Genomic DNA, 20094 nt, shown 5'->3' with positions numbered 1-20094 from the left:
TGGGGTTATTGTAAAATGAAAAAAGAACTTTTTGTCTGTTTATACATGTGATGCAGTTTCTATTGTCAGTATTAACTTCACCCAATGTCAATTTCACCCATTCCCTGGGATAGGAATCTCAATGATTTGTTTACATTAAATTAAGGTGTAGGCATGCCTGTGAAGGATTATTTCTAATGGGTTAATTGAGGGGGGAATGCCAACCTGGAGTGTGTGCAGCACCATCTCATAGTGGGAGCCAGGCTGAAGGAAAAGGAGAGAGCAACCTGGTTGAGTACAGCATACATGTATCTACTATTCTCTTCTGATTATAGATACAGTGTAACAAACTCTCCATGTCCTATTGCTGTAATTCCTCACTATGGTGGACTATAATCTGGAATCATGAACTAAAATAAATTCCATCTTCTTCTAAACCTATTATAACACAGAATAGGAAACTACTTATACAAATAATTGTGTTCAGATCCATGCTTCATGACCATCATTTCTCAATGCTCCCCATACTCTTCTCTATATCACATTATATTTCATACTTCTTGTTTCATTAGTAGCTTATCCAGTGTTCAACTTTGCTTCCTATCTTTGTGATAAAAAACAATGACCACAAGCAACTTGGAGAGGAAGGGTTTATTTCAGCTTTCAGTTTATAGTTCCTTATGAAGGAATATCAAGGCAGGAACTCAAGGCAGGAATCTGTAGACAGGAACTGACGCAGAAACCATGGAGGAACATTGTTTACTGTTTTGTTCATCACGGTTTGCTTTCTTATATTAGCCAGGACCACCTGCTCAGGAATGGCACTGCCACAGTGACCTGGACCTTCGACATCAACCAATTTTTAGTCAAGAAAATGTACTAGACTTGTCTACAGCTCAGTCCAATAGAAGCCATCTCTCAATTTCCAATCCCTCTTCCAAGATGTCTGTAGATTGTGTCAACTAGAGAAAAGTATTAACCAACACATTTTATTTTCTTCTACTTCATGAATGCAGGAGTTTCTTCCCTAGGTTTTTCTCATGTTGTTTTCACAGCTAGTCAGTGATTTCAATCTGTTTTATTTATTTTGTCTCAGGCACTAAGGATTTCATCACCCTCAACAAGACATCCCCTGAGAATTCCAGCCTCAGCATATTGTATTTCCCAGGGGTGGCCTCAATCCTCTGGGTAACCTGCGACTCAAACTATGCCTGCACAGCCTAAGGCTCAAGTCCTCCTCTATCGGAAAATAAAACACACATACAGTTTGTTACCCTTCCCTCACTATTTTAGATAGGAAGTTTTCCCACCACGCTGCACTGAGATTTCTATGACTGAATTCATTCCTGAGTTTTTCACTCTGCCTTTATCATTGTTATTCAGCCTCTTCGACAGGACCATAGCTACTCTCTGCCATGCTGTGCCTTTATCTGTGTTCTGACTTCAAGGCCTCCAATTCTCACAGAAGCTTTTGAAATGTTGTTTGTGTTGTTGATTGGTTTTCCCTCTCCTGTTGTGACAAATCCTGACCAGACTTATCTTCCTTAATCCCAGACATGAAATGCTATCAAACAATGTTAAAAATTTAAGGACCACAGAACTTCAAATGAATTCCTGCCTCCAATAGATTTTGATCTCAGTACCACAACCTGGAAACTGAAACACATGACCCCCCCCCATGTCTTCAAAACACACTCCCACCCTCCTATGTCTTCAAAACACATGCCTACCACCCCCTGTGTCTTCAAAACACATGCCTACCTCCCTGTGTCTAGGAGTTCAGCTGGGATGAATCTCTAAGTCATACTCTCAACTATGTGACACATGTTTATATGTCTGAATGCTTTTATTTCAAGTATAATAAATATGAGATAACAACACAAGAGCCAAGATCTGGGATACTTTTGAGAGACATGATAGAGAAAGCCTAACCTACTTTGACCTCACTGTGTGCACTGGGAAGATGCTATCAGTAGGGCCATGGGAAGAAAAGGACAAACTTGATTTTCAAAGGTAGAAGTATGGTCCTTACATGTGGGAAACAAGGTCAGTAGGAGAGTCTCCTGAAGTTATTGGCTTGTAAGTTAATTTGATTATTTAAATGAAGAAACTTCCAAGCAGCTTATTGAAAACACCATCCTTACTGCTTCCTGCTGCTTTTGATGCAGCGCGAGAGATTGACAAGGCAAGAATGATGGATGCAAAAGCCAACACTTGAAAATCCTCAGCCTCCCCCCCAGCATGGCAAAGGCTGTTAAAATCTAGAAATTGCTTTTGAAGTTATGTCATAGAAGAAAGGGGAGAGGTGTACAACCTTTTGCTCAAATTTCAGAAAGATCAGAAGGTCATAATATTGCTCTGTATCAAGGGCCTCTCCCAGAGATTAAGTGGCTGCTTCACAGATCCTGTCAATCATCAGTAAATCTTAGGATTCTCTAAGGGCCATGCTTCTTTGCCACGGCAAGAAATGATTTAGAGGAAGGACTGTGGATGTAGTCTTTGTATACCTCAGCAATGCTGAGGCCCCTTGAAGACACCCAACACCCACAGCAAAATCATTTATGCAAACACTCCAAAAGGGGACTACAAATAACTGAGAATTTTTATGATTGTTTGTTTGTTTTTGTGGCACTAAGTTGATTTGGGTAAGAGACTGATGTTGTGGAATAAAATATTTGTTTAACTATGTAAAGATATGCTGTATTTGTTTAACTGTATGTAAAGATGTATCACTGTTTCACCTTGCCTGCCTGATGCATCTGATTGACCTAATAAAAAGTTTAATGGACAATAACTAGGCAGAGAAGGGATAGGCAGGCTCACAGGCAGAGAGAAAAGGAGAGTCAGCCAGCTAGTGGGGGACCAGCCCATCATGGGCCATCCCACCAGGGTACCCCATCTAGACATGTAGGAAGCAGGAAACTAGGACATACAGAATAAAAGAAAGGTAAAAAGCCTTGAGGCAACAATAGATGAAAAGAAAGGAACAGATTAGATTAAGTTATAAGACCTAGTGGGAGAAGCATAAGATAAAGCCAAGAATTCATAATTAATAATTAGTTTCTATGTTATGATTTGGAAGCTAGTGCTCCAAGAAAACCTGCTTCAGACTGACAAACTCACACAGTGCCAATCACATGCAAATCAAACTCTGTCTTACTGTGACCTGGTGTAGCTATTTATTTTACAGATAATTAAGCAGTTTTCTTTTCTACTTTTTTTACTTCACTGAAGGAATTCTCTGGAAGGACTAGTCAGAGAGTGCTTCAACTGGCTTCTTATTTACAAAGATCTTCGGAACCTTTTAGATATATCAACAGCATTGCAAATGGATTGGGGAATGATGATTTCTCTGCTTTCTCAAGTATTAGAGAGTACAGGAAAATGAAAGTATAGGCAGGCTGTCATTGTGACAGGTCCTCAGCATAACACAGGCTCTGTGGAAAGCCTGATTTATCTAGGATATTTGCTAAAAGGATGTTTAGTCTATAGAAATTTCTTGAAAGCAAGATACCCTAAAAACTAAGCACAGCCACCATGCAACTGAGTGGTGTTGTTGCCAAAACCATTGTTCTTGGGGCCATTTTGTGTGTTATGTGTGGAACTGCATAGGGTTATCTCCACAGCTTGACCTCAGGGGTCACTCGGCTTCTTCACCATGGAAACTAGTATTAGTCACATTATGGCACACCTTTTTAGACTGTTGGTCTATTGGAGTCCTTAATCATTTTCTTTATTACTGCATTATGTCTACATACTAGTATGATTAGTTAAAAGACAAATGATGTCATCCCTACATGTGGATTTGCATGGGTTCTTGGACACTGCAGACACTACTCATCAGTCTGTGGGGTCTCACAGGCTGGTAACTGTTTAGACTGCCGTTTTAGGTACTCACCCTTGGCTAAAGATACTCGGAGTTCGTTGCTTGCTTGGCTCTTTTTATCTCCTCCAAACCATCAAATTACTGCCCCCAAATGGTCATGTGACATACTAATCTCTGACTGAAACTCAGAATTTCCTGTTTCTGGTCCCTGAAACACAGTCTCGTGTCCTCACTTATTTCTTTCCCCACTCCTTCCCTTCTCTTCTGCTCTTCTAACTTCCTTCCTTCCTTCTCTTCTCCCTCCATGTTAAGAATTAACTCCTATTCACTGATCAGGGAATGTCTTCTACTTCAATCCTAGTGTGGGTGTCTACCCATAGATCCCTCTCAATGAACAGCTCTCTTTCCCTTCCTCAGTGACCATCCTCACTCCTACTGTCATCTCTTAGAATGCCATTTCTACTGACCCAAGGCCTTTTTTTTTCATTTATCATTAACTTAAGGACACTGCAAGTAGAATATATATATATATATATATGAATCAATTAATAAAAATAAGTAAATGAATGAACGAATTTATTAGCAGATTTTTGTTTATGTTTGTTTTTGTTAATATAATTGCATTAACGTATCTTCTCACTTGGCATTATTCTTCCTCTTTTTATTAAATGCATTGATTCGGGGGAATTTGGGAGACATTTAAAACTCCCATTTTTATCACTCCAGATTTTGAGCCTGTCTTTCCCTTTCAGTCCTGTCATTGAATTCCTGACACAGTTACCTCTTAATATTCTATTCTAAAAGAAGAATGATGTAGCTCATCACACATCATCTTGCTGATAGAAGCACTACCCCTTTCACAGTGTTAAAATCAATGAAGTAATTTTGACTGAAACTATGAAACAGAGATTTTCTTTTATACCTAAAAGTTTATGTCAATCTAATGCTGCTTTCTCATCCAATCACAGGTATCAGCTCCACCAGCCTGCCTATAACCAGGAGACTGCAGAGCACACATATTCGCAAGTGGCCAAGGGTTTTGAGTTCACACCTCTGTCTCAGTTAGAGTTTCTATTGCTGTGAAGAGATACCATGCTCAAGGCAACTGTCATAAAGGAAAGCATTTAATTGTGGGCAGCTTACAGTTCAGAGGTTCAGTCCTTTATCATCATGGTGTGACATGGCAGCATGCAGGCAGACATGGTGCTGACATCAGAGCTGAGATTTCTGCATCTTGACTTGTATAAATCAGGAAGTGTATACGAAACCTCAAGTAAGCCTGCACAGTGACATACTTCATCCAATAAGACCACGCCTACTCCAACAAGGTCACACCTCCTTGGGGGCCATTTTCTTTCAATGCATCACAGCTTCCCTATTATCTTAATTACTCTGAGGGTCTGCCCATCATCTGCCTGCTGTGCAAGGACACAGAGCAGCACAGCTTGTACCTTGTGTAGCATGAAAAATAAAAGACCCAGAGACAGATATCAGGGTTCAAGCTTCAAGCTGAAGATAAGACTAATCCTGAGACTTTAATGTCGTTCTAGCCCCAGTGTGGCTGAAGAATGAATGCCAGCTCTGAGACTCTGTTGCTCTCTTAAGCTCTCATGAGTCTTGAGATTAAAGCCATGAGTTCTGATTCACTCTCTGGTACCCCAAGGTGGTATTGGACTCATTAAGATGTGAGCCTGGCTTCTAAGGCTGACTTGTATGGACTGCTTTACTATTTTAATCTCCATTGTCCTTAATAAATAATAAGCAATGTGCCACACTTGCGACTTCACACACAGACTCCCTTCCCAACACTGCTGTGCCATCAGCTCACATTTCTGGCTTTTGTTTCAGGAGGTGGTTGGAATGAAACCACATGGGTGCTATAATGTGCGAGAGAAGCAGGAAAGATGGGTGCCAGCTGTGCCTGCTTCACTTGGTGATCTGGTTAAATTTTTTAAAAGTCACCCTTGAAATTTCTAAGTTCCATGTTCCTCATGTGAAAAGTAAGTGGCTGATGAGTTTCACAGCCATGGAAGCGAAGCAAGTGAGTTGTTGTGGTATCTCACTGGGAGCTAGAAAGAAAGTATTACCAAGTGGAGCTACTGCTTAATTCACAGGGAAGACATCTTGCCTGCAAACAGGACCAGGAATGATAAGGACTTCAGTGAGTTTATAAAGGAAACATTTCTTTGTTGGAAGAAACTCAACTTAAAAGAGAAATCACTGTTGAACTGGGGAGACTGAGTGGGTAAAGCGATCGACCTGCAAACCTGGCGACCTGAGTTCAGATCTCCAGAACCCATATTAAAAAGCCTGGCTTGTTAGTGCCTGAGTCCACGTTACCACGATTCCCTGTGAGGAGACAGGAAAAAGAGATGGAAGAGTAACGCACAGATTACAAACCTGCCAGGCTGTTGCATGTGCACAGTAATGAACAGGACAACCTGCGCTGAAGAACGTAGGTGGTAGGACTGGAACCCAAGATTGTTCTCTGGCTTCCGTATGTATATGTCTTTGGATGCACTGGGCCTGGTACATGCATGCCCATATTCAAACATGTATGCACATATGCAACATAGACATATTTGTGCATCCACACACCCGTGCACACAGACAGACCACCTTCTCTCAACATTTTCATCTTTCCCTCAGCTTCAGGAATTAGAGCAAAGAGCTGAAGAATTAATTCTTAGGCTTTCAATTCACTTTCTTCTCTGAGTTACACATCCTTACACATGACTGAGGCACTATAGGTGAGATTTTGATGGTTTTATATTCTGTTTCTTCATGAAAGTCTGTAAAATACAATTCTATAAGCAGGAGGGCCTTTAGACTTCTGGATGGTGTGTCTGGAGTCTATAATTCTGAGTTGTTGCCTGATGTTTGTGGGTGTTAGAAATGTTTTCAGCTCTCTTCATCCATCCTCTAAAAGTCTGGGTGGACACAGACTCAGGAAAGTGAAGTCTTCAGTGAAGTCACTAAAGAGCTGAACTTTTAGATCTTGCTACTGGGGACCCAGGAAGGTAGTGATGTCATGATATAGGACTCCTATCCTGTCCTTGTGAAAGGCTGCAGGTGCCTAGGGTTAAGTGTCTTTTATAATTCCTCTTTTCTGTCAGGTGAGGTGAAAGCCTAGACACTGACAGCATTCCCTGTCACTTCTACTTAGCTCTCCATACTGGCCTGACTCCAGAGTCTCTGTGACAATTCTGTTCAATGCGTGTTTGTCAATACTTATTGGTAAAAACAAACCTGCTACATGGTTCTAGAACCTTCACTTTTAAGTTTCTCTTCAAGGGGGTTGGAGAGATTGCTGAGTCAGTAAATTGGTTGCTGCACAATTGTGAGGACCTGACTTTGCTCCCCAGCACCCATGCTGAAAGTAGGCATGATGACTTGTGCCTATTGTCACAGCACCACTGTGGAGATGAAAAGGGAGGCTCCATGGAACTCAGATGACTGCTTCCAGTCTAGTTAAATCCAGGAGCTCAGGTGAGAGACCCCCATCTCAGGAAATATGATAACAAGCAACTGAAAATGCCTTTTGATGTTACACACACAGGAGGCCATATAGCCCCCAAAGGGATTGGCAATATTGGGAGGTGTGGGTTTGTTGGAATGGATGCAGCCTTGTTGGAGGGACTGTGTCACTATGGAGGCTGGCTTCAAGATTGTTTGCTTAAGCTTCTCTTAGTGTTATAGTCTCCTCCTTGTTGCCTACAAGATGTATGACTCTTAGCTACTTCTCCAGCACATCTGCCTGTACACTGCCATGCTCCCCGTCATGAAGAAAATGGAATAAATCTCTGAAAGTGTGAGTCACTCCAATTAACTGTTTCTACGTAAGAGTTTCTATAGTCATGGTGTGTCTTCACAGCAACAGAAACCCTAACTAAAACATTAATGAAACAAACCTTATTTGATTTAGAGATCAAAGATAGCTGCCTCAGAGATCCTGTGATTTTTCAGGCTTCCTTTATACTTTTATACTTACTATATGGATAATATAATAGGAAAATCCACATAATTTACAAATATTGTCTCAGTTAAGGTTACTATTGCTATTATGTAACTCCCTGACCAAAAGTAACTTGGAAGAAAAGGATTTCTTTGGCTCTTATATCCTGAATCACATTCCATCAAGGAAAGTCAAGGCAAGAAGTCAAACCAGGGAAGGGACTGGAGACAGGAGCTGATGCACAGGCCATTAAGGAGTGCTGCTTACTGGATTGTGGCTCATTCTGCATTACAATAGCATCCAAGCCCACCAGTCCAGTGGTAGCACCATTCACAATGGCCTGGATCTTCCCCCATCAATAATTAAGAAAATGTCCTTAGGCTTGCCTACAGCCCAATCGTATAGAGGCAACTTCTTGATTGACATTCCCTCCTCTCACACGACTCTAGTTTGTATCAAGTTGGCATAAAACTAGTTAGGGGCAAATACTAAAACCTTACCATAGTTACATTATTTTTTTCTAATCTATACCCCATTCATTTATGATATGTGCACATTTTTTTCACACTATTACATTATTTTTTAAAGTGGAATCTAATGATTTCCTTTTATGGATATTAAAAATATTAAAAGGAAGTTAAAAAGGGAATGAAAAGATGGCTCAGCAGTTAAGAGGGCATGCTACTCTTCCAGCCATTACAGTAACTTCTGTATTTGTGTGTGTGTGTGTGTGTGTGAGAGAGAGAGAGAGAGAGAGAGAGAGAGAGAGAGAGAGAGAGAGAGAGCATGCATGCTCATGTTGTGACTTTAGAGATCTAAGGATAATTTTCAGAAGTATCTTCTTCCGCCTTGATAGGCAGTGTCTCTTTTGTTTCTGCAATGTCACACAGTCAGCCCAGCTGCTCCCTCAGCTCTCCAAGGTTCTCCTGTGTCTACTTCCTATCTCCCTAGGAATGCTGGGATTACACATACACATCACCATGATCAAATTCATACATAGGTTCTAGAACTCAAATATGGGTTTCCAAAGTGCTTTTACTCACTGAGCTATCTTCCCAGCTCAATATCCTTATTTACTTTAGGTTTTTAAATTATTTATTTTATTTTTGAAATTATAATTACATCATTTATATTTTCGAAATGACAATATAATTACACCAATCCCTTTTCCTCCTTCCAAAACCCTTCCATGTACCCCTCCTTGCTCTCTCTCAAATTTATAGTCTCTTTTTAAATTAATGGTTGATATGTGAATATAAGTATATACATACATATTCCTAAATATGACCTGCTCAGTCTGTATAATGTTATTTGCATGTATGTTTTCAGAACTAGCCATTTGTTGTTTGATAACCCCTTGCTGTGCTCTTCCCTAGGGAAGACTATTTCTCCTGCTCTAAACATTCTTTATTTGAGCTTAGTTCTTTGTCTAGGGATGAATTTTCCTGGTCTCTCACCTCTCTGCTTTGGTATATCCCTTGTTGCCATCCCTGCTCAGTTCATGCTCAGGGAGTCATGCTGATGAAACATCATGTTGCTTTCTGATGACTCTTAGGCTGCTTTTTGTTTTGAGAAAAGATCTCACTGTGTAGCTTTCGCTGGCACGTAGACCAGCTTGGCCTTGAACTCAGAGATCTACCTCCTTTTGTCTCCTGAATGTTGGGATTAAAGGTTGTGCCAGGACACCTGGCCTGAGTTTTTCACTTTTGAAGCTTCAAGGTAGGATTTCCTGTAAAGTGTTGACAACATGCTATGCACTATTTTAATGTGTCTGAAACTAAAAAAAAAGAAATTGATTGATTATAGAATAAAAAACAATTCTTTGTAATTATAAGAAACCTATTGTAATCAAACTGACATAAACTAACTTTAGTGACGAGTTTTAATTGGCTACATCCAATGTATGTCAAAGTAGTGACAGAAGAAATATCCTTGAATATTTATTTAATATGATGAAGGCAATTTTCAGGGCTGTAAAGTTGGCTTGACTAGAAAATACAGCTAGTAAGCAAAAAGGCAATAAACGTAAGGTAGAAAAAATTCAATCGATGATAGCTCTTTAAAAAATATGTTCCAGTTGCCAATATGGCCTGGGCAATAAACCCATTTTAATAGAAGTAACATGGATATAATACCAAATCCTTCATGGGCAAGAAAATAATGTCCTTCCTGTAAGGGAAGCTTTCCTTGAGATTCAAGTGTGGCAGAGCGCCTCTTAAAAATAAAATAAAATATTTTTTTGAGATTATAATTACAAACTTTCTCCCTTCTCTTCCTTCCTTCCAAATACTCTCATATACTTTTCCCTACTTTCCTGAATATCCATGGCCTTTCTCTCCCAAATTGTTATTTCTTTCATATGTGTATTTGTAATTATGTAAATATTCTTAAATATGCCAGGTATTAGTGGCACACAAGTTTAATTGCAGCACTCAGGAGGCAGAGGCAAGTGGATCTCTGAGTTCAAGGCCAGACTGGTTTACAGAGTGAGTTCCAGGACAGCCTCCAAAACAATATAGAGAAACCCTGTCTCGAAAAACAAAAACAAAAAAAATTCTTAAATGTAACCTGTTAAGTCTGTAAAATGTTACTTGTAGCCGGGCGGTGGTGCCCGCCTTTAATCCAAACACTCGGGAGGCAGAGGCAGGCAGATCTCTGTGAGTTCGAGGCCAGGCTGGACCGACAGCCTCCAAAACAATACAGAGAACCCCTGTCTCGTAAAACCAAAAAAAAAATGTTACTTGTGTTTTCAGATATGTTTGAGTGTTTCCAGGGATAATGATTTGGCAATGGAAAACCAATTGGTATGCTCTTCCTTGGGGCAGACTGCCTCTACCATTTCCAGATTTCTTCAGTTGCCTAGGTGTAGGACTGGGGAATCCACTTTATCATGTCTACTGGTGTCATCTTGATAGCTCCTGCTTGGGTCGCTATGTTGGTATAATACTAGGAGACACAATCTCACAGCAAGTTGCTTAGTCCTCTAACTCTTACAGTCTTTCTTACCCTCTTCAGCAATGCTCCCTGGCCTTATGTGTGGGAATGTTTTGTAGATATATCCATTAGGACTAGGATTGACCACTCTTCATTTTGATTGGTTGTGGCTTTCTGTGGTGATCTCCATCTGATACAAGAAGAAGCTTCCTTGATCAGGGGTGAATACTACACTTTTCTGTGGGTATAAGGACAAATGATAATAGATTGTTGTGAGGGATTGTTCTGATTTAGTAAATTCGTGGTTGTAGACTGTCCTCCACTAACCATGATTGTACCAGTACAGAGTAGTTAGTTGTCTAAAACCAGGCAGAGTAGGTATCCCTCTTGATGAGCAAGACTTAAGTTCCATTACAGAGCAGTTGGTTACTGCCAATGTATAAGTGTACCACTATTGTACCTGTTGGGTAACTGCCTTATTTTATAAAAGTTTTTTTCTTTTTATACATGTGTATGCATGTGGGTATACTGTGCATAGGTATAAGAACATGCATGCAAGTCTTCAGAGCCAGAGACAATGTCAAATCTCCTGAGCTAGTTGTATGTTCACTGCTCTGGGGCCTGGGAATTGAACTTGTGTCATCTATGTGAGCAGCAAGTACATTTATCCACTAAGCCATTTCTCCAGTATCAACAATATTTTATTTTTTCAAATGTTGTTGCAATGAAGATATCCCAGCTCCCATCCTGGTTAGAACTTTAGGCCCAGGCTGGCAGTTACCTGCTCTGTGCCTGGTGTGATTGTCAGCAGGAGCATCACACAGAGTCCCATGTGAGTTGTTCATTTCTGGACATCTTAAACTAACACAAAGAAAGCTGGAATCAGATGAAAAAATTCTAGAAACAGCAAGCTTTGGTAATGAGAAGGGATGGATTTTGAAAACCAGAAAGGCTTCATCAATCTTGAGCTAAAAATTGTCAGGTAACACAGAAGACAATTAAATTATTCTCAGCCAGGCAGTTCCCACTCCAAAATGTGTGGTTTTACTTCTTGTTCTGTCCTTTGCCAACCATTTGGTATAGAGGCCTCAGTCTGTGTAGGAAGGAGAGTGGCTTGAGAGATTAACTAATTTTCAAATCCTGCTAATGGGATTCACATTGTATGGGCAAATGAGTATAATTTTCAGCTGAGGTTTTTAATTACACACTCTTGGTTTTAAAGGAACATTCTCATTTCTTTGTAATGTCCAGGGAAACTCAGTGTAGCTTGTTGAGGCCAAAGCTTATTTATATCAGAGCTGGCACTGGAACCCAAAGTCTGCTCACCCTGACTCTATGTGCCTGACAATTCTCTTAACTACTTAGAGTATCTATGAGAGCAAACATGCCCCAGTACAGCAGTATACAAAACCTGGAAGGCCTGCAGGGCCTTTCAATAACCTCTAGCGTGTGTGAATTCAGACAAGTGAACCTGTGATTACATCTTAGAACCCTGACACCATGATGTAAAAAGCTTAGCATCTGTGTTTACAGCTGTCCATATTCCGTAAGTATTATATGCCCTTGGCATTTAAAACATCATATGTTCTAAATTATTTTATATAGTTTCTAAACTTCTAAAATCTTTTCCCTAAAATGTGTCTAAGACTTGACTTCTTCATGTTAGTATCTTTTATTAAGGACTACAGACACTGATCATGTTGATGCCCCATGTATTACTACGGCTTTGTTTCCTAAAACCTGGGGTCCATATTTAAGACTGCAACAGAATCTTGCCTAGAATTTATAAATGTTGATATATTCTGAAGCATGATGCTTGCCATATATTTCCATAAGTGTGTTTTCACCAGTTGTTCTCATTTTCCAGAAAAGATCCTCTTTATCAAGATATTGAGAAATCTTCCTCAGACTTCATGAAACAGCACCAACCTACCTTTAAGTTGTTCTACATATTCACATCACATGCTGTAGTGGTTTTACCAAAGGAAATGCTAGGCCACCATTGCAACATTCCATTTGAAATCACAGAAACCTGAGTGAGTGGACAGAAGTACCTATGGACTGAAAGACTACATAAAAAACAAAATTGCTTTTCCCAAATGCAATACTTATTCTAAAATTTTTTTAAGAAAATTGAAAAGCTAATTATTAAAACTATATAAAATATGCCAAGAGCAGTGGAGCTAGTTGTGAAAAAGACCAAACTTGTAGCTCAGAAGCTGTCTATCTGCATTGTAAAAGCCTGTTAGATAAAGTGCCAGGACAAATACAAAAGGAAAAATCCATGGATAAATGGACAAAGCAAAGCCCAGAAACAAACTGACATATGCTGATGCTTAATTTTGTAAAATGGTAATCTGGAGTAACCAGAGGACAGTGTGATCAACATGTAAAAAGTACCAATAGCAGCCTATGCTTCAACCAATGAGTCATTTAGATTTTATTATAAATAAAGGTGTCATGACCAAGATAAGCTGAACTTTCTCAACCTTTATGTAAAAGGAAACATCCATAAATAAAATCATTGATAAAGCTAAAATCAGAAATTTCTTTTCAGCAGAAAACATGGTCTAAGAAACAAAAAATGTCAAGTTATGGGACTAGGAAATGTGTGATACTAAACAAAATTGTCAAAGGACTTATATCATGAACAGTTTTTCAAAATACACAGATCAATGGAGTGAAGATAGTTACACTAGAAGGCAGTGGACATGAAACTAAATAAACAACACTGTTAAATGTTGAGTTGTTGGACATGTATAAATGGATAATCAGTGAAGGGAAAATATATGTAGCTTTCTGACAAAGTTGAAAATAGATGCTTCTATATGTATTCATTGAAATACTGATGTCAAACTATTGAGGTAATACCACTCATGATTGTGTCAAGATCACCTTTCAATGTCCTGGGGGTCTGTAGTGATGACTCCTCTTTCAGTCAATACAGCTTCTCCCTAATCTGTCTCCATATTTCATAGCAAGTGCTCTAAGGTTTTCTTGAATGCTCCCTCTGTCTTCTTTGCTCTTGGGCTATCTTACATTCTTTCTTTAATACACAAACCCACATGACTTCAGCCTTCTCCAATATTCTTTTACTTCTGGTTCCCAAGGTCCTCAGAATCACAAAAGTTTCAGAAAATACAGTATTCCAATCATCTACAATGAAATATCTCTTATCTTTGCAGCACTTAAACTGAAATTTCAAATTACCTATCTTTTCAAACATACAAGTGTTTTATATTTTAGTTACTGAAAATGGATCTTTTCTTTTTTTACAATAAATTTCAACCACATTTTTCCTCCTTCCACACCTCTGATCTCCACCTCCCCTTTTCCTCAGGTCTACTCCCCCTCCATGTTATCTTCAGAAAAGAGCAGACCTCCAAGTCAAACACAATTAAACAAGATACAATAAGAAAAAATGAAACCCCACATATCAAAGCTGGATGAGGCAATCCAATAGGAGGAAAAGAGTCTCAATTGCAGGCAAAAGAGTCAGAGATGCCCCTGCTTCCATAGTTAGGGGTCTCACAAAAACATCAAGCTAATCACCATTACATACATGCGGAGGATCTATTGCAGACCCTTGCAGATCTTGTGCATGCCATTCTAGTCTCTGTGAGCTCATGTATGCCCTGATTTGTTAATTTTTTAGGCCATGGTCCCCTGATGTACACCATTCCCTCTGACTCCTACAATCTTCCCACAAGTTGTCCAGTGGTGGGACTGGGTTACATTCCTCCGAGTTGTTGCTGTGGATTTCCAAAAGAGATCCCTAAACAACCGAGGCAGGTGCTAGGACAGAAAGTCACTCTCTGAAAACTCACTGTGGGGTCCCATTCTGAGGACAGTATCCGTACAGTTCAGTGGACATAGGGAGGTCGAACTAGTGCCTGCATGGAGCCTTCTACCTTATATTCTAGCTTTTTTTTCTCACAAGAAGGTCCTCTGCTGGATGTGGAAAGAGAAACTTGGACACCAACCCAGCTAAAAAACCCTCAACATATAATCTGATCTGCCTTCAAGATGTGCATGGATAATGGTGGGACAGAACTTGTAGGATCAGCCAACCAATGTTTGGTGTACCTTGAGACTCACCCCATGAGAGGGAGTCCATGTCCTACACTACTTGGATGGCCAGAAACCAGAAACTGTATAGCCTAGAGACATAGGTTAGAACCAAACATAACTTCCCCCCATATCAATAAAATTATAAATTTTCTAATAAAACCAATGTTTGGAAAGAGCAAAAGGTACAAACTTTAGCCATAGAGTTCACAGGCAGATCTGATGAGGAAAGACTGTGAACATTTTAATGGAGTATCATTTTCTAAGGTAGAAAGACTGAGTGCTGGCCTTGAGAATAAAGAAAATAAAAGGACCTGAGACAAAGGCCTGCTTGGAAAATTTCAACATTTTATTTTCCAGGCTTTTCCTGTACAAAACCTTTCTGGCAAATCATTAAAAGGAGACTCTGAAATGCTTCATGCTTCAGCTGGCTTTGTTAAAGAGTAATTACTTGTGAAAGACAGATGAAATGTAACTATTAAGTCAACAAAATATAATGCTACCATTATAAAAAGTCTGCATTTAGAAAAGTAATTTTGTCTTATTTCCTATTGTACTGTAGGTTCATTAACATAATTCTAGAATATTTATTAAATATTTCTTTTTCTTTTATTACATTTCTGGCTTTGTCATACTAACTAAGAAATATTCCTAAACTGAGATGTTTCTTACAGAATTTCCAATATTTCTCCTTGTCAATACTTAGCAGTTTTGCACTTTCCATGTTCCTCATTCAGGATCCAGTCAATGAAGTCTTGAGGAAACTTCTGGAATTAAGCCAGAGTAGAAACTTAGTAATGATAAGTGACTCCCAAAATGGGAACAGGCACACAAGGGTTGTTACAAGGCTAGGAGCTGTGCATTGGTGGGAAAAAACAGAATTAAAGCATGAACTCAAAGTAATGATCCTGGTACAATAACATGGCACCTAATATCCCACGGGGGAAAGATATTAAGTGCTTTATATGACTGTATTGTCCATGATTAACAGTTTTGAATGTGAATGTTCTCCTGCAGCAACCTAGGCAATTTAACACTAGAATAATTTCAGACGAAAATCTCTGTGGCAAGCCTTGGCAAAGTGCCAAAAGTACTTTAGATTATATTGTATGGTAAAAGAGACTCCAGAGTAAACCTTAAAAATCCCAAGACTGAAATGGAAGATTTTGACTTTTTTAATTTGAAAAACAAAATGAATTTTTATATAATATTTGTTGGAGAGGAAAACTCTTCTATAAGTGTTTGAGATAAACCATGCATTAGTTATCAGTTATCCTAATAAACATCTATGAGATAAACCATAGATCCGTTAGCATAATAAACATTTGAATTCACTTTTTTTTTGGTTTTTCAAGACAGGGTTTTTTTGTGAGCTTTGGAGCCCATCCTGGCACATGCTCTGTAGACCAGGCTGGCCTCTAACTCACAGAGATCCACCTACCTCTACCTCCCGAGTGCTCTGATTAAAGGAGTGCACCACCAATGCCTGGCTTGAATTCACTTTTATAACACATGCATGAGGTTATTCATTCACATATTACAGAAGTATTTCTTTTATACCTAGCATAGGATTTGGGTTTAATGAGGTCAACAAATGAAAAAAGACTCATGAACTATATTTTATGACTTCAAGAATTTACAGTGACATGGGGTTCTTTACTAATATCCCTGAAAAATGATATTTAGGAAGGGACATAACTCTCATTAATTACCCACAGATTACGGTGTCCTGAGTTACTGTGGTTGGGTGTCTTCCTTTGCTCTTCACATGGTGGCAGGTAAAGTTCCAAATCTGTTTTACCGGGCCAGGTCCTCCCTAAAATGATGAAAGGCCATGTTCTTTACTGCTCCTAAAAGTCATGAAGCCTAAAAAGAAATAAACGAATATCCTTTAGTGGTATAGCCACTGGTAATGTGTCTTTGCTCAAGTAAGTATCGCCTACCCATACCCATGTAAGAAACCTACTTAAATGCAATGAGCCAGGAAAATTTAAAAGGACATACAAATAGGAGGTTGACATGATAGAGAAGAGAAAAGGTTTTATGGAAATGGGAGGGAGGAAACTGGAGGACAACGAGGGGAAGTCAGAAATATAATCAAAGTATGCAAACATACATATATGTGAAATTTATGAAATAATACATAGTAAGAAAATAAGAACTAAAATAACATTTGCTACTTTCAGTTTTGTTTTGTAGTTACATAATAACAAATAAATGTGATATTTTTCATAGTTATTTTTCTATTGCTGTAATAAAATGCTATGACTGAGTACATACGTGATTTGAGTTTTAGTAATGTTTCTTTTATGAATGTGGATGCATTTGTATTTGGGGCATAGATGTTCAGAAATGAAACTTCATTTTGGTGGATTTCTCCTGTGATGAGTATGAAATGACCTCCTTCATCTCTTTTGATTGATTTTATTTTAAAATCTAATTTGTTAGATATTAGGATTGCTACTCCCCCCTTGTTTCTTGGGCCCCAGATTGATGGCTCTGTGGAAAGCATGGGACTGAATCAGGGTGTCAGTTAGGAAGCCTAGGTAATCTATGGGGTCTTGGGTAGTATTTATCCCTGGTGTACAAATAGACTTTGAGTGCCCATCCCACAATGAGGGATTCTCTCTCAGCCTGGACTCTTGTGGGAGGGCCTAGGTCCTGCCCTGGATTAAATGACAGATTCCGGAGATCCACCATGGAGGGCCTTACCCTCCCTGGGGATCAGAGTGGAGATTGAGTGGAGGAACAGGGGCCTGGTGGTAAGGGCTGGGGAGGAGGGGAGGGAGAGGGAGCTGGGATTGACAAGTAAAACAAGCTTGTTTCTAACTTAAATAAAAAAATAAAGAAAAACTGCTATGATTGAGGCAACATATAAATGGAAGCACTTAATTTGGCTTCTAGTTTCAGAGGGTTAGGGTCCATAATGGCAGAGCAAATGTATGGCAGCAGTAACAGCTGAGAGCTTCAAGCAGCAGGCTAGGCAAGAACCCTGGGACGGACATAAGAGTTTTGAAATCTCAAACAGTGATACACACTCTCCAACATGGCCACACCGCTCCTCAGACTGCTTTATCAACTGGATGTCAGTCTCATTCAAACCATTACACTATTCTTTTCTTTATGCAATCATAGCTCAGGTGTCCTCCCTGGTTTCTTGGTGATTCATCGATGAGTTATGTGTTCTGGGTTCCCAGGTTTTAAACAGCACAAGGCAGATCCACTGACATATTTACTTGAGACAGGGTGAGAAAGAAAAGGAAGAGGGGAGTTTCTACTGGGGAGGGTCTTGAGCTCTGTTAGAGGTCATCCTATCCAGACAGTGATGAGGTCCTATGCAAGTCATACTGGCTCAATGAGGAAAGCACAGGGACCATGGGACCTGAATGTATCTGGGTAAGGGAAGAATCAGAACCCTGAGAAACACATGCAGGAAGATTGACAGGTCGCATCTGTCATAAGATTCCAAACTAACAGGAGCCATTAGACAAGCAATAGTCTCTCATTTGGAGATGATTAGTCAGCCCGGGATTCAGAAGAAATGACTCAAATAATAGATCATTAAGTCTGTTATGATTGTAGGAGGGGGATAAAAGTTGCAATCATGACTACATCTCAAGGCATTGGGATATGACAATATGAAATTCTAAGGAAAATCTATTTTTCATATTTTCTTTTGTCTTCAGCATGTTTTTTAAAATTGTTTGAGTGAGTTTTACTATTGTGGTTAATAGAATCATAAGAATAAGTAAAGAGAAAGAAAACAATGCCAAATTCCCAGAAATCATGGGAAGGTTAAATAAGGTGCCCAAACCAAGCTCTAGGCAGACACTGAAGTATCTAACAAAGGATTCATCCTGATAGGAAAGGATGGCCTGACTTTTCTGCCAGCCATTGGAGTATCTAAGTAAGGATTCATAGCGATTGGAGAGAATGGCTTTTTTGTCTGCCAACCACTGCACTGTCTGAGCCAAGATTTGTCCTCGCACAAGAGGCTGGATTGACTCACCTACTAGCCACTGCAGACTATACTGAACAAGTAAGTCTCTCTGGTCTTTCCAGGGCCAGAAAAGTAAATAAATGTCTACTTGATGTATACAAGCGAAAAGAAACCCCTCTTAACAAGAGTTATCAGGGAAGAAACTTCTCTGTTAAACTATCTAACCTGTTCACTGCTTAGATAATTGAACTTTTCATGTCACTTTTGAAAAGAAATCTGTTCCACTCACCATAAAGACGTTCATTAGATTACCATGAAATTCTATACTCATTCAATGATCAATGTGTGCTCACCTCTCACATATGATCTTTGAATATTTGGTGATTACACGTCACAGCATTGAGTTAAATCCCTTTAGATAAGGCACTCCTTCAAAAGGTACATTCCCAGTAGATATTCAACAGTATGTATTCTTCTTTAGCCCGTGATCAAAATACTGTTTGTATTAATTAAAAGAGAATTTTTCTCTCCTAGAATCTATGAAGTTTAAGGAGGTTATGGGTTACATTGATGGGTTAGAAATTAAGAGTGTTTGCTACTCTTGTAGAGGTTCAGAGTTTAAGTCTCAACACACACCAGGCAGCTCACAACCACCTGTAAGTCCAGTTATAGATGATCTAATTCCCTCAGGGACATCTGCTTTCATGTGCACACACATGTGCACATGGGTGCATGTGCACGCATATACACACACACACACACACACACACAAAATAAATCCTTGAAAAAATAAGGAAAGTAGGTGTTCATAAATATTGTTATCAGATGTTATCTGCAGAGTCACTAATGGAGACAGAGGGGAGAGTGACAGGACTCTACCAATGACAAGAACATTTATCTCATTTGTGCCATCTATGTAGTGACACACTTTCCAGGTAAGGACATGCTTGGAAGAAATAAATCTAGCAAGCACAACAAAATAAAGCAAGAGTTACTAAAATCGGATTTGTACAGCTACAGAAAATGCATACATTCTTGGACTTTAGGGACATACACTGAAGAAAATGAGCAAAAACATGAGAGAATCTTGAACAGGAAACACAGGGACTAGAATATGCACTGCACTTCCTTGGGGAATTGGTGTTACTCTGGGAGTTGCTCAAATATTGTGGCAAATGGAGTTGGGACTCTACAAATCCACCTAAGCAGAGTAGTTCTAACTCCCATGCTCTTGATCCTTCTGTTTTACTATTTCTTGAAAGACATATTTGGGGTATAGTGTATGGTAAGTACTGAGGTTTACCTTAATGTCTTTAACCAATTTATTTAGAAATCGTGTTTTGGAGCTGTTGCTATTGCCTTCTGTGACTGCTTCCTTTTGTCTTTGTTTCT

General features: G+C 39.3%; 1 long non-coding RNA gene across 2 annotated transcripts in view; it reads right to left on the bottom strand.

The window, feature by feature from the left end:
* The window catches only part of LOC121134215, a 44056-nt gene that overhangs the window by 685 nt on the left and 23277 nt on the right, over positions 1-20094 (bottom strand). Inside the window, exon 4 of one of the 2 annotated variants that reach the window (XR_005871260.1) lies at positions 16479-16628. This is a non-coding gene — a long non-coding RNA (uncharacterized LOC121134215). Of the gene's footprint in view, positions 1-16394; positions 16629-20094 lie in introns of those variants that run through there. The other variant, XR_005871259.1, reaches the window with a different exon arrangement.

Source organism: Mesocricetus auratus, unplaced genomic scaffold, assembly GCF_017639785.1.
Source record: "Mesocricetus auratus isolate SY011 unplaced genomic scaffold, BCM_Maur_2.0 Super-Scaffold_100027, whole genome shotgun sequence".
Lineage (NCBI taxonomy): Eukaryota > Metazoa > Chordata > Mammalia > Rodentia > Cricetidae > Mesocricetus > Mesocricetus auratus.
Note: the sequence above shows the minus strand (reverse complement) of the source record. Positions and strands in the feature narration are given on the sequence as shown.